Genomic DNA, 22,139 nt, shown 5'->3' with positions numbered 1-22,139 from the left:
TGAGAGGCATAATGGGGGCTAATTAGACTATTAGAGGCATAATGGGGCTAATGAGGCATATGGGGGCTAATGAGGCATATGGGGGCTAATGAGGCATATGGGGCTAATAAGATGCATAATGGGGGCTAATGAGAGGCATCATGGGGGCTAATTAGAGACACAATGGGGGCTAATTAGACAATTAGAGGCATAATGGGGGCTAATGAGGCATATGGGAGCTAATGAGGCATATGGGGGCTAATGAGGCATATGGGGGCTAATGAGATGCATAATAGGGGCTAATAAGAGGAATAATGGGGGCTAATGAGGCATAAGGGCTGATATGGGGGCTAATGAGGCATAAGGGCTGATATGGGGGCTAATGAGAGGCATGGGGGCTGATATGGGGGTGATAAGAGGCATAATGGGGGCTAATAAGAGAAATAATGGGGGCTAATGAGACATAAGGACTTATAATGGGGGCTAATGAGGCATAAGGGTTGATATGGGGGCTAATGAGAGGCATGGGGGCTGATATGGGGGTGATAAGAGGCATAATAGGGGCTAATAAGAGGAATAATGGGGGCTAATGAGGCATAAGGGCTTATAATGGGGGCTAATGAGGCATAAGGGCTGATATGGGGGCTAATGAGAGGCATGGGGGCTGATATGGGAGTGATGAGAGGCATAATGAGGGCTAATGAGAGGCATAATAACAGTGTCATCCACAGATGCCCCCATAACAGTGTGTCTTCCACAGATCCACCATAACGGTGCGCCTGCGCACTGACGAGAGACAGAAAGAAGGGGAAAGAATCCGCCGAAGCAAGCAGAGGATGGCACAGCAGACGACTGAATAGCTTCTATTGTAAGTAAATTGTTTTATTATAAATGTATCCCTGCATACCGCAATTCTCTCGTATTTTGTAATCTTATTTATATATACTTATAGTGTTCCTAGATTCGCCACTGCTGCCAATGGAACTGGTTCTCTTGTATTTATTGATGATGTGACTGCTGACAAAAGGTGCAGGATGAATTCAGAAGTGTTTTGGGCAATATTATCTGCTCATATTCAGCCAAATTCAGAACTCATTGGACGGCGCTTCACAGTGCGGATGGACAATGACCCAAAGCATACTGCAAAGGCAACCAAAGAGTTTTTTAAGGGAAAGAAGTGGAATGTTATGCAATGGCCAAGTCAATCACCTGACCTGAATCCGATTGAGCATGCATTTCACTTGCTGAAGACAAAACTTAAGGGAAAATGCCCCAAGAACAAGCAGGAACTGAAGACAGTTGCACTAGAGGCCTGGCAGAGCATCACCAGGGATGAAACCCAGTGTCTGGTGATGTCTATGCGTTCCAGACTTCAGGCTGTAATTGACTGCAAAGGGTGTCAAGAGCCACGTCTGACTCCGTTATACCCGGGGTCAGGAAGTCGCAGCGGGTGGCTGCGCGTTCGATGTACAAAGACAGTGCTGTTTCGTAATGGTAGCTTTCTGGGTTTGCCTTGCAATCCTTTTTGGCTCACTCAGGGATCCGTAGCTTCTCCTCCTCAGCTGTTTCTTGTCCAGCAATCCCAACCTCCTTATATTCCCATCTCCCACTTCTCTGGTTGCCAGATATAGAGCTTCCTGCCTGGACTTCTATACTGACCCACTGGAGCTGAGTAGCTGAGATCCCTGGTTGTTGTTCCAGAGTGTTACCCTCCGGATCCCTGTTGGGCCTTGGTGGTCTGCTGTTGTCGCCCACCTGGAATTATATGTTTGTCTGTATTGTCTGTCCACTCCTTGGTGTTTTCCTCTTAGTGTCAGTGGTGCGGACTAGTGATCCCACCGCCCTGTTCACTACACAGGGCTCATCTTAGGGAAAGCCAGGGTTTAGGCACGTGATCGGCGTACGGGTGAGGAACACGTCTAGGGACGTCAGGGCAGTCAGGTGCCAGCCGCAAGGTGAGTCAGGGGTCACCACCTTTCCCTCTCCCTTTCACAGGGCCTTCCCATTTCCCTCCCTTTGCGTGACGCCGGTCATTACATTATATCTGGCCCTTATTTTGTGTAGGTAAAAAAAAAAAAAAAAAAATTTCTTTCTACCTACTTAGAATCCAGTATGGATCCAATTGCTGCTTTGTCAAAGCAACTTTAAGGCCTGTCTTTGGAGGTGGCAGGATTGAAGGCGTCGGTCCTCCAGCAACAGCAGCAATTGCAACAGACCGCAAGCCCAGCGGTTGCTACAGGTAACCAGGTTGTTGCGGAACCCAAGGTTGTTCTTCCTGACAGATTTTCTGGGGGAAGGGACAAATTTGTGACGTTCCGTGAGGCCTGTAAATTATATTTTAAACTGTGCCCTTACTTCTCTGGTAAAGAAGAACAGCGGGTGGGGGTTGTTATTTTCCTGCTTCAGGGGGACCCGCAATCCTGGGCGTTCTCTTTACCCACTGATTCCCAGGCTCTCCGGTCAGTGGATGAGTTTTTCGGGGCCTTGGGTCTCATATATGACGACTCTGACCGAGTCGCACTGGCTGAATCAAAATTACGGAGACTCCTACAGGGAGAGCGGCCAGTAGAGGAGTATTGTGCAGAGTTCCGTAGGTGAGCTACGGATACCCAGTGGAACGACCCGGCTCTCAGGAGTCAGTTCTGCTCTGGGTTATCTGAAAGGATTAAGGATGCGCTTGCGCTGTATGAGACTCCCTTTTCCCTTGATGCGGTGATGTCCCTTTCTATCAGAATAGATAGATGTCTTAGGGACAGATTGAAAAATCCGGAGCAATTGGTAACCCCTCTCAAGCAGCAGTTAGTCTGTACGGACTTAGACGAGCCTATGCAGGTGGAACTACTCGTCAGGTCCATCCTCCTGAGGCTCGCCGTAGGCGTGGGGTTTGTTTTTTCTGTGGGGAGAGGGGTCATTTTATTAATGTCTGTTCTTCCTTCCTCAAAAACAAAAGACCGTCGGAAAACTACTAACCCCAGGCTGTGTGGAGGATGTCAGCCGGGGGGTATACGTTTCCTCCATACGAACATCGCAATTTGTGTTGCCAGCGGTTGCTGTTTTTGGCGTTAAGACGGAGACTATTTCTTTTTTTCTAGACAGTGGAGCAGGAGTAAATTTGATAGATGCCCATTTTGCCCACACTATGGGTTTGTCTCTCTGTACGCTACAGAGACCTATTCCCATATTCGCTATTGATTCTGCTCCTCTGTCTCAGAGAAACCTCACTCACATTGTCCATAACTTACACCTTCGGGTAGGGGACCACCATAACGAGTTGCTTTCATGTTATGTTCTGGAGGGGCTTCCCACTCCGGTGGTGTTGGGTCTTCCCTGGTTGGTAGCGCACAATCCAGTGGTGGATTGGCAGGCCAGGGAGATATTGGAGTGAAGTGAGCAGTGCAGAGAAAATTGCTTAAATAGCAATTGCTTAGTCGCCTCCATAGCTACCCTACCCACATTTGTTTCGGACTTTGAGGACCTTTTTTTCTGAAAAGGGTTGTCAGAAGTTACCACCTCACCGTCCTTATGATTGCCCGGTTAACCTGATTCCCGGTGCAAAATTACCCAAGACCAGGTTATATAATCTTTCGGGTCCAGAGAGACAAGCCATGAAAGATTATATCTCCAAGAGCTTGGCTAAGGGACACATCAGACCCTCTTCTTCACCCGTGGCTGCAGGGTTTTTCTTCGTTAAAAAGAAAGATGGGGGCCTGCGTCCTTGTCTAGATTTTCGCGAATTAAACCAGATAACCATCCGAGACCCATACCCTCTTCCTCTCATTCTTGACCTGTTTAATCAGATTGCGGGTGCTAGGTGGTTCTCCAAACTTGATCTTAGGGGGGCCTACAATCTGATTCGTATCAAGGAGGGGGATGAGTGGAAGACAGCCTTTAACACCCCTGAGGGGCATTATGAAAATCTAGTCATGCCTTTCGGTTTGACCAATGCTCCTGCTGTCTTCCAACATTTCGTTAATGACATTTTTAGTCATCTTATCGGCAGGTTTGTGGTGATATACCTAGATGATATTTTAATTTATTCGTCGGATCTGAAAACACATGAGGTGCATGTCAGACAGGTACTGCAGGTCCTACGGACAAATAAATTATATGCTAAAATTTAAAAGTGTGTTTTCGCCGTTCAGGAAATACAGTTCCTAAGGTATTTATTATCTGCTTCAGGTTTCCGTATGGATCCTAGGAAGGTCCAGGCAATTTTAGATTGGGATCTTCCTGAGAACCTCAAAGCACTGCAACGGTTCTTGGGCTTCGCAAATTTCTATAGAAAATTCATTAAAAATTATTCGGTGATTGTAAAACCCCTTACTGACATGACTAGGAAGGGGACTGATTTTTCTAAATGGTCTGACGCCGCTAAAATTGCTTTTTCCTCTCTAAAAGAGAGGTTTACCTCGGCACCTGTACTAATCCAACCTGATGTCTCCCAGCCTTTTTGAAGTAGATGCGTCAGAGGTGGGAGTGGGGGCTGTGCTGTCTCAGGGTCCGTCTCCTGGCAAATGGCGTCCTTGTGCTTTCTTTTCTAAAAAACTATCTGCAGCAGAGAAGAACTATGATATTGGCAATAGGGAACTATTAGCTATTAAACTAGCGTTTGAAGAATGGCGTCACTTTTTAGAGGGGGCAATCCATCCCGTCACTGTGATTACGGACCACAAAAACCTTCTGTACCTCGAATCAGCTAAGCGTCTCACCCCTAGACAAGCTAGGTGGTCGCTATTTTTTACCAGGTTTAACTTTGTTATTACCTATCACCTGGGGCAAAAAATACCAAGGCAGATGCATTATCGCGTTGTTTCCCTGGAGGGGGTAATGTGAGTGATCCGGTACCCATTCTACAAAGAGGAGTGGTTGTCTCTGCGGTACACTCTGTTCTGGAGGGGAAGGTGTTAGAGGCCCAGGTGGACGCCCCGGTCTCTTGCCCCTCAGAGAAATTGTTTGTACCGTTGAACCTGCATCTCGAATTTTTAAAGGAACATCATAATTCGGCACTTGCTGGGCACCCGGGTAGTAAAGCAACCTTGGAGCTATTGTCTCGTCGTTTTTGGTGGCCAAGGTTGCGTCAGGATGTAATGGATTTTGTGTCTTCTTGTTCTCCTTGTGCGCGCGCGAAAGTCTCTCATACACGTCCTGCAGGGTCTTTATTGCCACTTGTCATTCCCAATAGGCCATGGACACATCTGTCAATGGATTTTATCACTGACTTACCTTTGTCTGCGGGTAAAACAGTTATCTTGGTAGTAGTGGACAGGTTTAGCAAAATGGTACACTTCATTGCGTTACCCGCACTACCTAATGCTAAGACTCTTGCTCAGGTATTCATCAGTGAAATCGTGAAGCTTCACTGGGTCCCTTCCGATGTTGTTTCAGATCGGGGAACCCAGTTTATTTCTAAGTTTTGGGAAGCCGTTTGGGGGTACACTTGTCCTTTTCCTCAGCTTTCCATCCTCAGTCGAATGGACAGACTGAGCGTACCAACCAAAACCTTGAGACATATCTAAGATGTTTTGTGTCTGAAAACCAAGAGGTGTGGTCATCATATTTACCGTTAGCCGAGTTTGCCATAAATAATCGCCGTCAGGAATCTACTGGCAAGTCACCATTTCTTGGTGCATATGGTTTTCATCCCCAATTCTGTACTTTCAAAGAGGGGGGGTCTTCTGGGGTTCCCGAAGAGGAACGGTTTTCGTCATCTCTTTCATCTGTATGGCAGAAAGTGCAAGCTAATTTGAAAAATATGGGAGGTAAATATAAATGCATGGCTGATAAAAACGGTCGCCAGGTCCGGACCTAGGAGTGAATGACTATGTGTGGTTATCTACTAGGAATATTAAATTAAAGGTTCCCTCTTGGAAACTGGGTCCTAGGTTTATTGGTCCTTACAAAATAGTAGCCATCATTAACCCCGTGGCTTTTCGCCTGGAGCTACCTCAGACTTTTAAAATTCATAACGTCTTCCATAAATCGTTACTCAAAAAGTATGTTCCACCTCTAGAACCATCACCGCTGCCACCCCCTCCTGTTATTGTGGATGGTAATCTAGAGTTTCAAATATCCCAAATTGTTGATTCTAGTCGGGTCCGCCGTTCTCTTCAATATCTGGTGCATTGGAGGGGTTACGGTCCCGAGGAAAGAATGTGGGTTCCAGCGTCTGAGGTAAACGCCGACAGGTTAGTTCGGGTTTCTCTTGCCTCTCATCCTGAGAGACCTAGTCCTGAGTGTCCGGAGGCCCCTTGTGGAAGGGGGGGTACTGTCACGAGGGTGTCAAGAGCCATGTCTGACTCCGTTATACCCGGGGTCGGGAAGTCGCAGCGGGTGGCTGCGCGTTCGATGTACAAAGACAGTGCTGTTTCGTAATGGTAGCTTTCTGGGTTTGCCTTGCAATCCTTTTTGGCTCACTCAGGGATCCGTAGCTTCTCCTCCTCAGCTGTTTCTTGTCCAGCAATCCCAACCTCCTTATATTCCCATCTCCCACTTCTCTGGTTGCCAGATATAGAGCTTCCTGCCTGGACTTCTATACTGACCCACTGGAGCTGAGTAGCTGAGATCCCTGGTTGTTGTTCCAGAGTGTTACCCTCCGGATCCCTGTTGGGCCTTGGTGGTCTGCTGTTGTCGCCCACCTGGGATTATATGTTTTGTCTGTATTGTCTGTCCTCTCCTTGGTGTTTTCCTCTTAGTGTCAGTGGTGCGGACTAGTGATCCCACCGCCCTGTTCACTACACAGGGCTCATCTTAGGGAAAGCCAGGGTTTAGGCACGTGATCGGCGTACGGGTGAGGAACCCGTCTAGGGACGTCAGGGCAGTCAGGTGCCAGCCGCAAGGTGAGTCAGGGGTCACCACCTTTCCCTCTCCCTTGGACACGGCCTTCCCATTTCCCTCCTTTTGCGTGACGCCGGTCATTACACAAGTATTAAAAAGTGAAAGTTTGATTTATGATTATTATTCTGTCCCATTACTTTTGGTTCCTTAACAAGTGGGAGTCACATATGCAAACTGTTGCAATTCCTACACCGTTCACCTGATTTGGATGTAAATACCCTCAAATTAAAGCTGACAGTCTGCAGCTAAAGCACATCTTGTTTGTTTCATTTCAAATCCATTGTGGTGGTTTATAGAGCCAAAAATGCTAGAATTGTGTCGATGTATTTTTGTCAGTCTGTAAAAGTGGCGTACTACTCAGACAACATCATTCCCTGCAGCGACCTAGGAGTCCAAGATGCATCCAGACATCCTCCCCATGCTGTTCCCGAACCATTTCAGTGGTGTTTCCATCAATTTCTGACATTTTACCATGAACCAGACACCCTCCCCTCTTCAGAGCAGGGGGTGCCTGGTTTAATGCTTGGGTTCTCCCATTGACTTCCATTATACTCGGGTGCTTGGTAGAGCAACGGAGCATCCCGAGGTGTTCGGCCCGAGCCCCCGAGCACTATGGTGCTCGATCAACACTAGTTGGCACATCTCAGACATTAATAGCATATCGCTTAGATATTCCATCAATGTCAGAAAGGTGTGGGTCCCACTTCTGGAACCTGCTCCTATCTCCAGAACGGGGCCCACGAAATGAATGAGAGCACAGCGAGTAAACCTCTCCATTCACCACTATGGGAGTTCTCAAAATAGCAGAGCTAGATCATTGGCTGTTTTTGAACATATCTTTTGTATGTTTTATATACCATTTGTGGAGCTTTTCTCATCAGTAGTGTGAATATGAACTTTTGTTCTGCCAGATTCTGCTACTTAAGTACCCAGGAAGCGGAGCTTCACTGTAAAGTGTTCTGTGCGTTGAGCTACTTCTCAGCCCCTCCTCATCCTGGTTGGATGCTATAATTCTAATTCAAATAATGGAGGAGGGGCAGTGAAGCTCTGCCTCCTGGGCACTTTAGGAGCGGAATCTGGCAGAATTGAAGTTCATATTTTCACTGCTCCTGATAAAAACTTTACCCAAAGGTATATTCATACTGCTCTTTCCAGTCCCTACCTAATGTCAGCAGTTTAGTATGGTCAGAACTGCTGATAGTTTCCCTTTTTAAAGGGGTTGTCCAAGATTAGTAAGACATGACTGCTTTGTTCCAGAAACAGTGCCAAATTCACAAGTTGTTTTTGCAGCTTCTTAGAAGACAATGGAATTCAGCTGCAATACTAAGCACAACCTGCAGACAGGAGTGGCGCTGTCTCTGGAAGAAATCAGCTATGTTTAATCAATCACTTTAATCAAGATCACAAAAAATAATTTAGGGTGAGACCACAGATGCAGCCATTGGCTGCCCTCGGTGGGTACGGTTTGGCTACACACAGCCAGCCACACCCTTACGGTTTTTGTTTGTTATGGACATGGTAATACTGGCTATATAGGTGTATACTCTGGCGGTAGAAAGACTCTTTAATGAGAACCTATCTGCTCTCCTGACAACTTGCATTTCCCCAAAAATAAGAGGAGCATATTTGGAGCATCTGTTCTTAGAACTCTTCCTTGTGCCATCCCTCTGTTATTCCTCTTGGTAATGTATAATTAAATGAACACCTGGGCATTACCCCTCTCTTTTTCCACACCGAGTGTTCCTGCACAGTCTAACATTGCCAGGAACGATTGTAGTGTCAGAATGGCGTAGGGACGCTGAATTCTGACAAGGAGAATAATACCATCCACCTACAGTTCCTTCAGGAATAATAGAAAAACAACACAAAGCAGAGTTCGAAGAAAAGGTTGCTGCAGCATTGCTATTTTTTGGCAACTTTAGTATTTACAAAATCAGACGTATCAGGAGAGCAGACGGGTCCTGGGCAAAAAAAAACAACTGAAAACTGATAACTAAAAAATATAAATAAAAATGCCACCAAGTATTAATAAAATCCCGTCCAAAGCAAATAATGCCTATGATCCATAGAAACCTCTTCTTTTACTGAAAGAATTTATGTCTGAATGAAGGAAAGATGCATTGCTGAGCGTGAATGGAGACATTCCACACCTAATGATTCTGCCACCTTCTGAACTCCTTCTGTGTGGGCTATAAATATCTCCCTACTAAGAGGGAATTTTTTTTTGTCGAGGTCGGCTGTACCTTCTCCGATTATCTGCACTCAGCATTTTATAAATTTGTTTGTTTATTTACTCATCATAATCTGACAACACATTCATTAAGAACCCAACGAAGGGAAATGCCAAGGGACGCTTTATGGGTTTTGTCTGCTTTGAAAATGCGATGAATTAAAACATTGTATCCAACCTATGTCACCGAAATACAAATGAAAGACTTGTTACATTGTTGCATCTTGGATTATCTTCTAATTTCTGACATGAAATTAGAGCTTGTCATATAAAAGTGCCGAACGCAGCCCTGCAGGGTATTGCGATGGTGAGGTCACGGTTAATAGGCAAACGAGGGTTGCTCTTGGTTACTCACAGTTTATGAAGAGACCCTGGGCAGGCATACAGTAGTGATGGAGAGGCTGGCACAGAAGTCCTCTGGGGCACTCTCATTGTATAGGGAACAGGCCGGTGGTAGGTGAGGTGCCCTGGGTGTTGCAGGTTTAATGTGCCGGTGGCAAGATCCCTTTAAGTTTGTGACGCCAGTGCCGGTAACGATGGCACACGATTTATAATAGGAATAATTGAGGAACACGATGTTGTGGTGAACCAGAACTTCCTTTTACAGGAAGCAATTAACTATTTACAGTCTTTTGGTAAAGTTCCATATGTCACAGTAGCAGTCACAAGCAGGCTTATACAATTGGCAGGCACAATGTTCTTGCAAGATACTCAGAGGGTTAACACACTTACAGATCAGGCTGTACTTTTCCTCAGAAATCCTGTCTGTCTTTATCCCAAGGCCGTATCCCCTATTGTTGGCTTTATCCTTGGTTAGGGAAACTTCCTCAGGTATATATCCTTGCTTTCAATATGAATCCTTCTGCCCTTCAGCTCTCTTGTCTGGCTGGAATACTGGCTCTGCTCTGTTATGGGAACTTGTTTCTCAGGAGGCAAACCCTTCTCCTGGTGGGGCAAATTCTGAGCTTGCTTTACTCAGGAACCTCAGGCAGGCTAGACTGCACTCACTAGCCTCCTGGACTACACTGCCCTGCCTTTTCCTGTCTGGACCTGGCTATTTATATTAGGGGTTCCCTAGCTCCCTCTATTGTCTTGGAGGTGGAACTACACCCTAACAGGCCTGATACAGGAAATACACAGGAAAATCACATAAAACATCATATAAAATACAATGACCATATTGACCCCTGTGTAGTGCCCACAATTACCTAGTGGGACACTACAAAAGTATAAAATAGAAATAAATATCCTTAAAGGGAACCTGTCACCTCCAAAAAACATCCCAAGCCGACAGCAGTACCTGAGAGTAGCCAGCAGCGTGTTTGTAACGACCCTTTTCTTCCTGCAGGCAGATGAAGCAAAAGCTGTAAAAACGTTCTTTAATCCCCTGTCACCGTGCTTTTCCACACATGCTTGAAGTCACGGAGGCAGCAGCCTCATTGCTTCAAGTCATGGTAACCACGCTCCCTGCCCCTTCGCTGTGGCTACGCTCAGGTACTGCTACCGTCTTGGGATGTTTTTTGGAGGTGACAGGATCCCTACGGCAATGGCATCCTGTATGGCACCAGGACTAATGCCCCCCCTCCACCTACCCCTAGTATACTTATGATACTTATCCAGTGCCATTAGTGCTAGATCAAAGGGGTTGTGCAAAACAAGGGGAGGGTGGGTGCATTGGGTGGCAAACCTCTCAATTTTGCCGGACCTGCAAAGGGAAGACGACTTACCTGCTTCCTGGGGCTAGCTCCCCGCTTCTTCTTCTCCCATCCTACAATACTACATCACAGGCTGAAAAACAATCCTACAAGCGGAGTATCACATTATCAAATATTCTGATTAGTGACAAGCACACTTTTTAAAAGTTCGATTTGGCTGCTTCACCAAATAAAAATAATTGGCTTCGTGATGAAGTAGTGGGTGCATTGACAGGGAGCGGCGATTGCGGCGATTGATCCCAGTCACTGTACCCGTCAGATGTCGCGTTCATACATGAATTTCTTTTTCTTACATGAATAAAAAAATAATACTTACCTGATCCATTTGCTTGCGACAGGCCGGCCACCATCATCTTCATTGAAGATCTGGCTCTAAATTTTGCACGGCCTGAGATGGCGTTGTCACGCTGGCTGGTGTGGTGACATCATACTCCGCCGCGCACTGGATTTTGGCCGAGATCTTCCGAGATCAGGTAAGTACGATTTTATTTCAGGGTAAATCAATTCGCTACCACGAAGCACAAGGAAATTCGGCTTTGTGGCGAATCGAATTTATCCTGAAATTCAGATCGAAGACTTTGATTCGCTCAACACTATGTCTGAATTATTAAATGAAAAAAGAGCAGTTTATCACCCTTAAAGGGAACCTGTCATCAACTTTATGCTACCCATACTAACGGCAGAATAAAGACAGGTGAGATGATTTCGGCGGTCTGTCATTGAAAAGTTAAAAGTAAGTGGTTGCTGAGAACCAACATCACAATCATTGCAGACCGGGCCTGGAAAAGAGTCCTGGCCACCTGAGAAGAGTCCTGGTCATTCATGAATTCCTGCCCACCTGCTGATGACTGACCGTCTTCTACCTAGTCTTCTCCCTTTCTCTCTAGGAGAGAACTGCCAATCATCAGCAGATGGTCGGGGAGAGCAGGAGATTATAATAACCAGGACTCTTCTCAGGTAGATTTGACTCTTTTCAAGGCCTGGGCTGCAGTGATTATGATGCTGGTTCTCGGCAACCACTTACTTTTAGCTGATGAATGACACACCGCTGACATCAGCATTTCTGTCACTACTTTATATTGCCCTCAGTACAGTAAGCATAAAGTTGATGACAGGTTCCCTTTAAAGGAGTTTTCCAGTGTGCATGCATGTCCTTTAATGTCCATTTTATGACGGTATCTGTTATTTTGTAATGTATTTCTTTTAGCTTACAAAAACAGGACTCTCGTGTCCCCTGTTTGATTGGAGAACTGGTCGAGCATGCACACTGCCACACCAGTCAACGTCTATGGGACTACTGCATCAAAGATAACAGAGTACAGCACTTGGTCTAGTCACCTAAAATTAATGCAGCTCAATTCAAATAGGGGGAAGCCAAACACCAGCTCTCACAGTCATTGGGGATCCCGGAGGTCGCACTTTAAAGGGATTTTCCAAGATTTTTAAGAAATTGCCAGAGAGCGGTGGGCGGTATAAACTAAAAAAGCAACCTTACTCACCTAACTGTCCTGCTCCTCCCACATTGCTACTCTGGGCCTGCAACAGTCACATACCATTCATCAGTCATATGACAGCTGCAGCCAATCATTGTCCTCAGTGGTCACATGATTTCATGCACTTGACTGCTGAGGTCAATGATTTGCTGCAGCGGTCACGTGAACGATGAACGGCATGTGGCTGCAGCAGCCATAGCAGGGATCAAAGTGGCGGCGACTGAAGCAGCAATGCAGTAACAGGCGGACATTTAAACAGTGAGTAAAGTTTAGTTTTTTTTATTTTATAGCGCCCCCTGCTGTCTATGCTCACCGGCACGCTACATCCTCTTGACAGCATACCAGGCATAGCGCCATACATTGTACAGAAGTCGTGCTTGGAATGACAGATCTGCCGCATGTACTTGAATGGGACTGAGCTGCGCCTAGGCTATGTGACCGATGAAAATTACGTCACTGGCCTAAGGGAAGCTGCGAGAAGGATTCCTCAAGAAGTTGATTGACAAGCATCTGACTGACTGGGGTCCGGACCCCCACTGATTAGATACTGATGACCTATCTAGAGGATAGGTCATCAGTATAAAATAGTCGGAAAATAATTCTAAGGAAGGCAGTCATGTTTTTTCAATCCTGCACAACCCCCTGTAAAGGAATGTGTATAGGACTGCATTTTTATTTTGTTGTTTGTTTTACATTTTTATTTTTGTTTTTTCCACTTTGGTTTTTAAATCACAGTTTGCAAAATATGTTATACCCCAATGCAGCATTATATGTAAGATCCACGTAAGCCCTGAACAAGTGTACCTACCAGTATAGACGGAGTTATTTTCTGTTGCTTCCTTCACTTCGTCTTACACAGATAATTGGTTATTTACTAGAACTAATCCTCGCAGTCCTTGCCTTTTATACTGGTGTGTTCTGCATGCTATATTTCTTACATTTCCCTGCCAGCAGATTTTTAACCTCCAGGCTTGAGATCTCCTTATTATACGCAGATAATACGCTATTTTGTTGGAGGTCACCAATCTGTTCATTCATGGCCATTCTCTGCTCGGTAAATGATGTCCAATTCAGTTTAAAATGCTTATAATTTCATTATGAGATGATAAGAAGGGTGAAAATATGAGACATGACCCTGGGGACATGCGGGGGCTTTTCAGGGTTAATAAGCTCCATTTCATTGACCTATACAAGCTGCGATTTCTGCTCGGTGAATGTTGTAATCTTAGAAAACCTTCAATGATGGAAAGTTGGACAATTATTTTGAGTGTTTCTCACACTAGTTATAGTTACATTGTATCATTGGATGTTACAATGTTCTGATCTGTTCTGGAATTGGTCTATATGTCATAACACTGACTAATATTCATTAGTTCTGGTAAGCCCCTACCAGATAAAGACAGCTGGACCACCTCATCAGAGATCCGACATATGTGCTGACTAGTGTTGATCGAGCACCAAAGTGCTTGGGTGTTCGGGTGCTCGGGTCAAACACCTCCGAATGCTCGGGTGCTCTTCCGAGCACGCGAGCACAATGGAAGTTTGACGCGAGCACCCGAACAGCCCCTGCTCTGAAGAGGGGAGGGTGTCTGGTTCATAGGAAAAGGTCAGAAATTAATGGAAACACCACTAAAATGGTTCGGTAACAGCATGGGGAGGATGCCTGGATGCATAATGGACTCCCAGGTCACTGCTGGGAACGATGTTGTCCGAGTAGTACACCACTTTTACAGACTGACAATATTAAGCACAAAACCGAAGAAGAAAATTGATTTTAGAGGAAAAATTGTTAGGAAACATTCTTTCCTGTATATTTACTTGTATATAAAGTGCAAGTGCTGCCAAAAATTACAAGGAAGAGGCACTCCGATACAACCTGTATATCACATAAAGGAGGGCCTCATTCACATTGTGGTTCAATTGTTCAGGTAGTGGGACTCCTACACTCATAAAGCCTATGCACTAAGTGAAAGGGCTGCCAAAAATTACAAGGAACTGGCACTCCAATACACCCTTTATTACACATAAAGGAGGGCATCGTACACAGCCTTGAAAAAATATGATTGATAGCCTGCTGGTGACCTTCAAAAACATTAGGAGCAAGGGCCTGCTGGTGACCCTCTAAAACATTATGGGCGAGGGCCTGCTGGTGAGCTAACCCTCTAAAAGATTGTGAGGGCCTGCTGGTGAGCTGACCCTCTAAAACAGTATATGCGAGGGCCTGCAGGTGAGCTGACCTTCTAAAAAATTGTAGGTGAGGGCCTGCTGGTGATCTGACCTTCTAAAACATTACATGCAAGAGCCTGCAGGTGAGCTGGCCCTCTAAAAGATTGTAGGTGAGGGCCTGCAGATGAGCTGACCCTCTACAACATTAGGAGCAAGGGCAGACTAATAATCATGTTGATATGATGTAAGAGGAGGAGGACAAGAAAAGGAAGATTGAACCATATACCCTTTTTTGTGGTAGAAGGGGTGCATGGGAATACAGTGTATTCAGCACATTAAAAAAAACACATTTAAAGTGCCTTTATGTTCAGCCGTTTTCCTCTGGTGGAGTAGAAAAGTCAGGGGCAACCCTGGCCTTGTTCATTTTTATAAGATTCAACCTGTCAGCATTTTCAGTTGACAGGCGGATACGCTTATCTGTTATAATGCCACCAACAGCACTAAATACCCGCTCTGACAAAACGCTGGCGGCAGGGCAGCCACGTGTCCAGCTTGGACATCCAGTAGTTGTAAGACACAGAGGGATCATTGAGGACGCTGACACAGTCTGCTACGTACTCCTTCACCATCTTCCAAAATTTTTCCCTTCTTATGACATTAGGCCACGAATCAGGGTGAGGGTGCTGGCGGGGTGTCATGAAACTGTCCTAGGCTTTGGAGAGTGTTGCCCTGCCTCTGCTGAAACTGCTGGCCCATCCACGCTGAACAGATAGAATTAAACTTCCATGGGTACTACCCTCTGCAGCGGAGGCAACCCTCTCCTGCTCCTCTTCCTCATCATCATCCAATTTGCACTGAGAAGACGAACTGAGGGTGGTCTGGCTATTACCCTGTGTAATGTCTTCCCCCATTCCATCTCTTCTACATGCAAAGCATCGGCCTTAATTGTGAGCAGCGAGCGTTTGAGTAGACACAGAAGTGGGATGGTTACGCTGATTATAGAGTTATTGCCGCTCACCATCTGTGTTGATTCCTCCAAGTTTCTTAAAACCTCACAGAGGTCAGACATCCATGCCCACTCATCGCTTGTGAAGAGCGGAAGCTGACTGGAAAGGCGAAGACCATGTTGCAGCTGGTATTCCACTACTGCCCTCTGCTGCTCACAAAGCCTGGCCAACACGTGGAGCTTCAAGTTCCAGCGCGTGTTCACGTCGCACAACAGTCAAGGAGCTGGCAATTGTAAGTGCTGCTGCAGCGTTGCCAGACCGGCGGAAGCTGTCGATGACTTGTGGAAATGGGCACACACACGGCACACACAGGCAAATTGGGGTAGGTTTTGAAAAACCGCTGAACCACTAAGTTGAAGACGTGGGCTAGGCATGGGATGTGTGTGAGCTTGCCGAGCTCCAAAGCCGCCGCCAAGTTATGGGCATTATCAGACACTACCATGCCTGGTTCTAAGTTGAGTGGCGACAGCCACAGCTCAGTCTGGTCTCTTATCCCTTGCCACAGCTCTGCGGCGTTGTGCAGTTTGTCACCTAAACAGATCAGCTTAAGCACGGCCTGTTGACGCTTCACAGCTACCGACTGATGGCTGACTGGTGCTGCAAGAGGATAATTTTGAGGTGAAAGTGGAGGCGGAGGAGGAGAAGTGGGGGTTGGAGCCACTAATGTAGGTGGTGGCGAAAACCCAGATGGAATTAGGGCCCTAAATTCTTGGCATCAGTAGCACCTGTGCCATCCCAGGGTACGAATCGCTCCCGGCCTCCACAATGTTCACCCAGTGTGCCGTCAGTGAAATGTAGCGTCCCTGGCTGAAAGCACTTGTCCATGTGTCAGTAGTTAAGTGGACCTTCCCAGTAACTGCGTTGGTCAGGGCACGAGTGATGTTACGGGACACATGCTGATGTAAGGCGGGCACAGAACCCTGTAAAAAATAGTGGCGGCTGGAGACTGCGTAACGAGGGACGGCCACCGACATCACACTGCGGAAGGCCTCAGTGTCCACAAGCCTAAATGGCAACATTTCCAGGGCCAGTAATTTGGAAGGTTGCGCCTTCAGTGCTATGGCCAGTGGGTGGGTGGCTGGGTATTTGCGCTTGCGTTCAAATGCCTGGGGTAAAAACATTTGGACGCTGCGCTGGGACACGGAAGTGGATGTGTTCGATGATGGTGCTTGCAAAGGTCCAGGTGCAGGGCGGGAGGCATCTGGGCCGGCGCCTTCGACAGGGGATTGACCAGCATGTAACACAGGGGAAGAGGATGCAGTGGTGTGACCCACAGACACAGATTGTGGACCCAGGCGTTCGGCCCACCTATTACGGTGCCTTGATGCCATGTGGCGGATCATGCTGGTGGTGGTGAGGTTGCTAGTGTTCACGCCCCTGCTCATTTTTGTATGGCACATGTTGCAAATTACAATTCTTTTGTCGTCCGCACTGTCCTCAAAAAAGCGCCAGACTGCGGAACACCTACCCCTTGCAAAGGGAGATTTTGCAAAGGGAGTTGCGGGCCTGTTTGGTGTGGCCCGCCTTCTCCCTTTTGCCACCCCACTGCCTCTTCCAGCCTGTTGCGGTGCTGCGGATCCCTCCCCTCTGTACTGATGTCCTTGCTCGGCTTGCAAACTTCCCAGGTTGGGTCAGTGACTTCATCGTCCACCACGTCCTCTTCCACTTCCTCACTCTGCTCATCCTCCTGACTTGTTCACCTAACAACAACCTCAATTATTGACAACTGTGTCTCATCCTCATCATTAACCTCTTGAGACACTAATTGTCATTAACTTATTGGCAACTGTGTCTCATCATCGTCATCCACCTCATGAAACACTAATTGCCTCTCCCCACTGTCATCTTCTTGTGACTGTGGATGCTCAAGAGTTTGGGAATCAGGGCACAAGATCTCATGTCCCTCTTCAAGCGGGTTTGTCGAGAGGCCCAAATGAAGGAATGGCGCTTAAAAGAGCTCCTTTGGAATATCTGAGTGTAAGATCACTTGTTTGGCAAGACTCTCCATGGTGGGAGGAAGGAGGATCATGGTGAGGATTGTGTTGACCAGACTCTTGGCTACTAAGACTGGACTTGGTGGAAGACAGGGTGGTGCTTAACCGACTGGAAGCATTATCTGCTGCAATCCAACCGACCACCTGGTCACACTGGTCTGACTTCGAGAGCGTTGTCCTGTGCCGCCCTGCAAACTGGGACATGACAGCAGGCACAGTTTGACCACACCCAGGGCCATGGCCTCTGCATGCACCATCAGCATCACCGCCACTTCCCTGTCCCTTACTGCTCACCTTCTTCATATTAATTGTTATATATGCTTAAAAGTATGTCACACTTACAGTAGTGTAGGATTTGTAAGTGTATGCACACATTTTTTTTTAAAGGTGGAAGCGTCACACAGTAGATATACCGCAGATAATGTCTCTGATGTCAGCAGCAGCTAATAAAAAAATTACAGGAAATGTTACAGGTATTTGGGATGTGGAAACGTCACACATGAGATATACCGCAGATCATGTCAATGCTGTCACCAGCGGCTAATAAAAAATTACAGGGAATGTCACAGGTATTTGGGATGTGGAAACGTCACACAAGAGATATACCGCAGATAAATGTCAATGCTGTCTCCAGCGGCTAAGAAAAAATTACAAGGAATGTCACAGGTATTTGTGATGTGGAAACTTCATACAGGAGAAATACAGCAGATAATGTCAATGCTGATGTCACCAGCGGCTAAGAAAAAATTTACAGGGAAAGTCACAGGTATTTTGGACGTGGAAACGTTACACAGGAGAAATACCGCAGATAATGTCGCTGATGTCAGCAGCGGCTAATATAAAATTACAGGGAATGTCACTGATATTTTTTGGATGTGCACAGGTTACACAGGAGATTTAGTGCAGCTAATGTCACTGTCCGCAGTGGACACCGTCTACGGAAAAAGTACACTGGATGTCACACATATTTTTGTGATGCGCACACGTTACACAGGAGATGTAGCGCAGATAATGTCGCTGTCTGCAGCGGCCTAACTATTGCATGCTATTTAGCGCAGGATGCACTAAAAATAGATATTGCTGCCACACACAATAGTCCTTAAAAGGACTTTTGGGTCTGTAAAGATTTAGCAATTTAGCGCAGGTTGCGTTAAAAATATATAATTCTGCTGCCACACACAACAATAGTCCTTAAAAGGACTTTTGGGTCTCTGGCAAGTTTTTCAACTGTAAAAAAGAAAATTTCACTCCCTACACTATCTTTCCCTTCTTCAGCACAGCTCTCCCTGACTAACACTGAGCCGAACACGTGTTATCGGGTGCTATATAGCACCCGATGACACATTCTGATGTTTGGCCGAGCATGCTCGATCAACACTAGTGCTAACCAAAAACAGAACTTTTTATAGTGAAAAGTAAACAAATTGTCACAAAATGAACATGTTCTGCACGTCACTTTTGCTGGCTGCAATTCTCAGGATCCACAGCTGCAGTTCTCAGGCCCCACCAATCCCTGATCAGGCAAAAACTCAAGTGCGAAAGTAGCCTTAGTTACTACTTGCATTCTCCATGCAATAACAATTCTGGAACATTTACTCTTATGGCTCTATGATGTGTCATTCCTCTATTATTCCTGATACAGGTTATGAATTGCAAGCAGTTTGCAGTGTTACCAGTTGGGGATACACCCCAAGCCCCAACTGGTAACACCCAGCTCGACCTCACTGCTAGTAATCCATTCGTAACTTGTAGGAATAATAGAGGAATGGCACATTATAGAGTCATAACAGATGCTCCAAAATTGTTATTACACGAGGATGCAAGTAGTTACTAAAACAGACATGTCAGGAGGGGTGACTTCTCCTCTTTAAACAGGAGGGGCAGAGGTTAGAGAGGGGATCAACAGGAAATAAGGGAGATTCATCAGAGTCCGAGCAAAGGTTGAGAAATCGCCTATGGCGACCAATGACTTTCCAGCTCTCATTTGGAAAATTAATAAATCAAAGTAATTGGTTGTACAGGAAACAACATTTTTTTCTGCCATGGTTTTGAGCCGTTTCTCTAAATGTATCCCTTTCGGTGTTACAATGTAGCACAGAAATAAAAATATCCACAGATAGAATAGAGATGGACCTTTCTGGCTCTCTACTTGTATAAAAGGCTCCGAGGAATCAGACTGCGCTGTGCACTCAGCTCTACTGTATAAACTGCAATGAAATATTTCTGTGTAAGCTGCAGGACAGTGAGAATACAATCGGCCCAACTTTAGTTACTGTATCCAGACAGAAAGTTCTGCATACAGTCTTATAAATATCGACCTCTGCATGGGGCACGGGAATCAAGGGGCAAGTTCCCCTCCAGGCTGCTACGTATTTTAACGATTGAGATCACTGTGAGATTTCATTTATCCATCACAGAGGTCAACATGGAAAAGTGCGTAGCTGCTGCAGAACCTCCTGGGACACGTCGCTGTCAATCACTGCTCTGCTTCATAGAGCACATCAATGATTGACAGCTTTGCTTCCCAAAAGATTCTGTAGCAGATGTGATCTCTCAGGCTGAAACTCTGTCCGGGCAAATTTGACTGGCGGTCTGTCCAGATCTGACAATTTTTAAAGTGTCAGGGCAATCGGCGGATGCTTTTTGGTCTAAGAGAAAGGCTTCCACTTTTTTAGATGGAACTTAAGATAATGGAGCTGTCTGCATTAAAAGGGAATTGTAAATTTTACAGCAGGGCTTCCCAATCTTTCTAACATTGGGGAACCACTGGAAAAATATATCTTCGGTGAAAACCTACCAACGAGTTTTATTTTTTATTTCAAAAGAGAAACAAAATGGCACAACACAAATTATATGCAAAACACAGCAAATTAGGACCCCAGATGTCAGAGCCCAACCCCATACACACAAATTCAAACCCCAGATATGAGACCCTGGAATACAACCAAAATCAGACCCTTAACAGCAAAATTAATTTGGTTCATTCGAATAAATTTTAAAAAATTGTATTCTGGTGCTTTGCCGAATTTCACATTTGTTGAATGTGCAGGGGCAAAGACGAGGAACAGCAATCACGCCGCCATCCCATCATTGAACCCCTTAGATGCTGTGTTCATTGCTGATCGCAGCATCTGAGATCAGTGATGGCCAGTTCGCATTGTTCCCCCGCGAACACATGTGGGCTGGCATCTTTTCTCACAAGTCCGGCGAGGCGCAGGTAAGCCCTTACCTGTGCCTGTGCGCGAGCCGGTCTGAAATCAAATGCGGTCACCGGGAGCAGGCAGTTCCGAGAACAGCCTGATGAAGGCCCCCGGTGGCTGTTCTCGGAACTGCCTGCTCCCGGTGACCGCATTTGTTTTCAGACAGGCTCGCGGCACAGGTAAGGGCTTACCTGCGCCTCGGCGGACTTGTGAGAAAAGATGGCAGCCCGCATGTGTTCGCCGGCGAACAATGCGAACTGGCCATCACTGTCTGAGATTAACCATTGCACTTGCTATGGAGCCCAGAGGTTGGGACATTTTTGTACATTTTAGTGGGATTAACGATATGGTGACTTTTTGCTATAATGTAGATTTTCTGATATATGGTGCTTTTTCACAAAGCATATTTCTTTGTATGTAGCAGCGCAATGACGGGAAACAGTGATCACGCTGCCCCCCCATCATTGAACCCCCTCAGATGCCGCGTTCATTGCTGAACGCGACATCTGAGATTGACATTGAGCGCTTTCAGGGGATAATCTGGTAAAAAATAAAAAATACTAACCTTAGCCACTTGATTGCGTATCTTGATTGAGGACACAGCGCGAAATCTTGCACAGTGACGTGATGACCTCATCATGCCATCATGCCAACTACGTCAGCATGCGTGAGATTTCACGCGGTATCTTCTATCAAGACGACCTCTTCACGTGCAAATCGATGAGGCGAGTATTATTTTTTTTTACGTTATTTCAGGGAAAATTGATTTGTTACCACGAAGTGCGATGGAAATTCGGCTTTGCGGCGAATGTAATTTTTCCAGAAATTTGGATCGAATTCTAATTTGGATAATTCGATTCACTCAACACTACTCTTCAGAATTAATTTAGAGGCCATTAAAGGGAGTCTGTCACCACATTTGAGCCTATTAGACAGATCCAATAGCGTTAATAGTGCCACCCAGAAGTTTAAAACGGTACCTTTGTTGCATATACCGGAGTCTTGTTTGAGCCAAAAATGAACTTTGTAGGTTCTGTAAATGCGCCGTCTCAAGTGCCCAGGGCGGCGTCTCAATCTTCCGAGCCCAAGACCGGACCTCCCCAACGGCTCATAACCCCGCCCTCCTTGTGCCTCTGCCCGCCCGTTTACACTCCTCCTCTCTCCTTTTCCACTGCGCCGCAGGAGAGAGGAGGAGTGTAAACGGGCGGGCAGAGGCACAAGGAGGGCGGGGTTATGAGCCGTTGGGGAGGTCCGGTCTTGGGCTCGGAAGATTGAGACGCCGCCCTGGGCACTTGAGACGGCGCATTTACAGAACCTACAAAGTTCATTTTTGGCTCAAACAAGACTCCGGTATATGCAACAAAGGTACCGTTTTAAACTTCTGGGTGGCACTATTAACGCTATTGGATCTGTCTAATAGGCTCAAATGTGGTGACAGACTCCCTTTAAGCAAAAATGGATTCCAGACCCACACGCCAGACCCCTAAACGCCAGTAAATGTAAATCACTCATCAAGGTTAG

Source organism: Bufo bufo, chromosome 9, assembly GCF_905171765.1.
Source record: "Bufo bufo chromosome 9, aBufBuf1.1, whole genome shotgun sequence".
In the NCBI taxonomy this organism is placed as follows: Eukaryota; Metazoa; Chordata; class Amphibia; order Anura; family Bufonidae; genus Bufo; species Bufo bufo.
Note: the sequence above shows the minus strand (reverse complement) of the source record.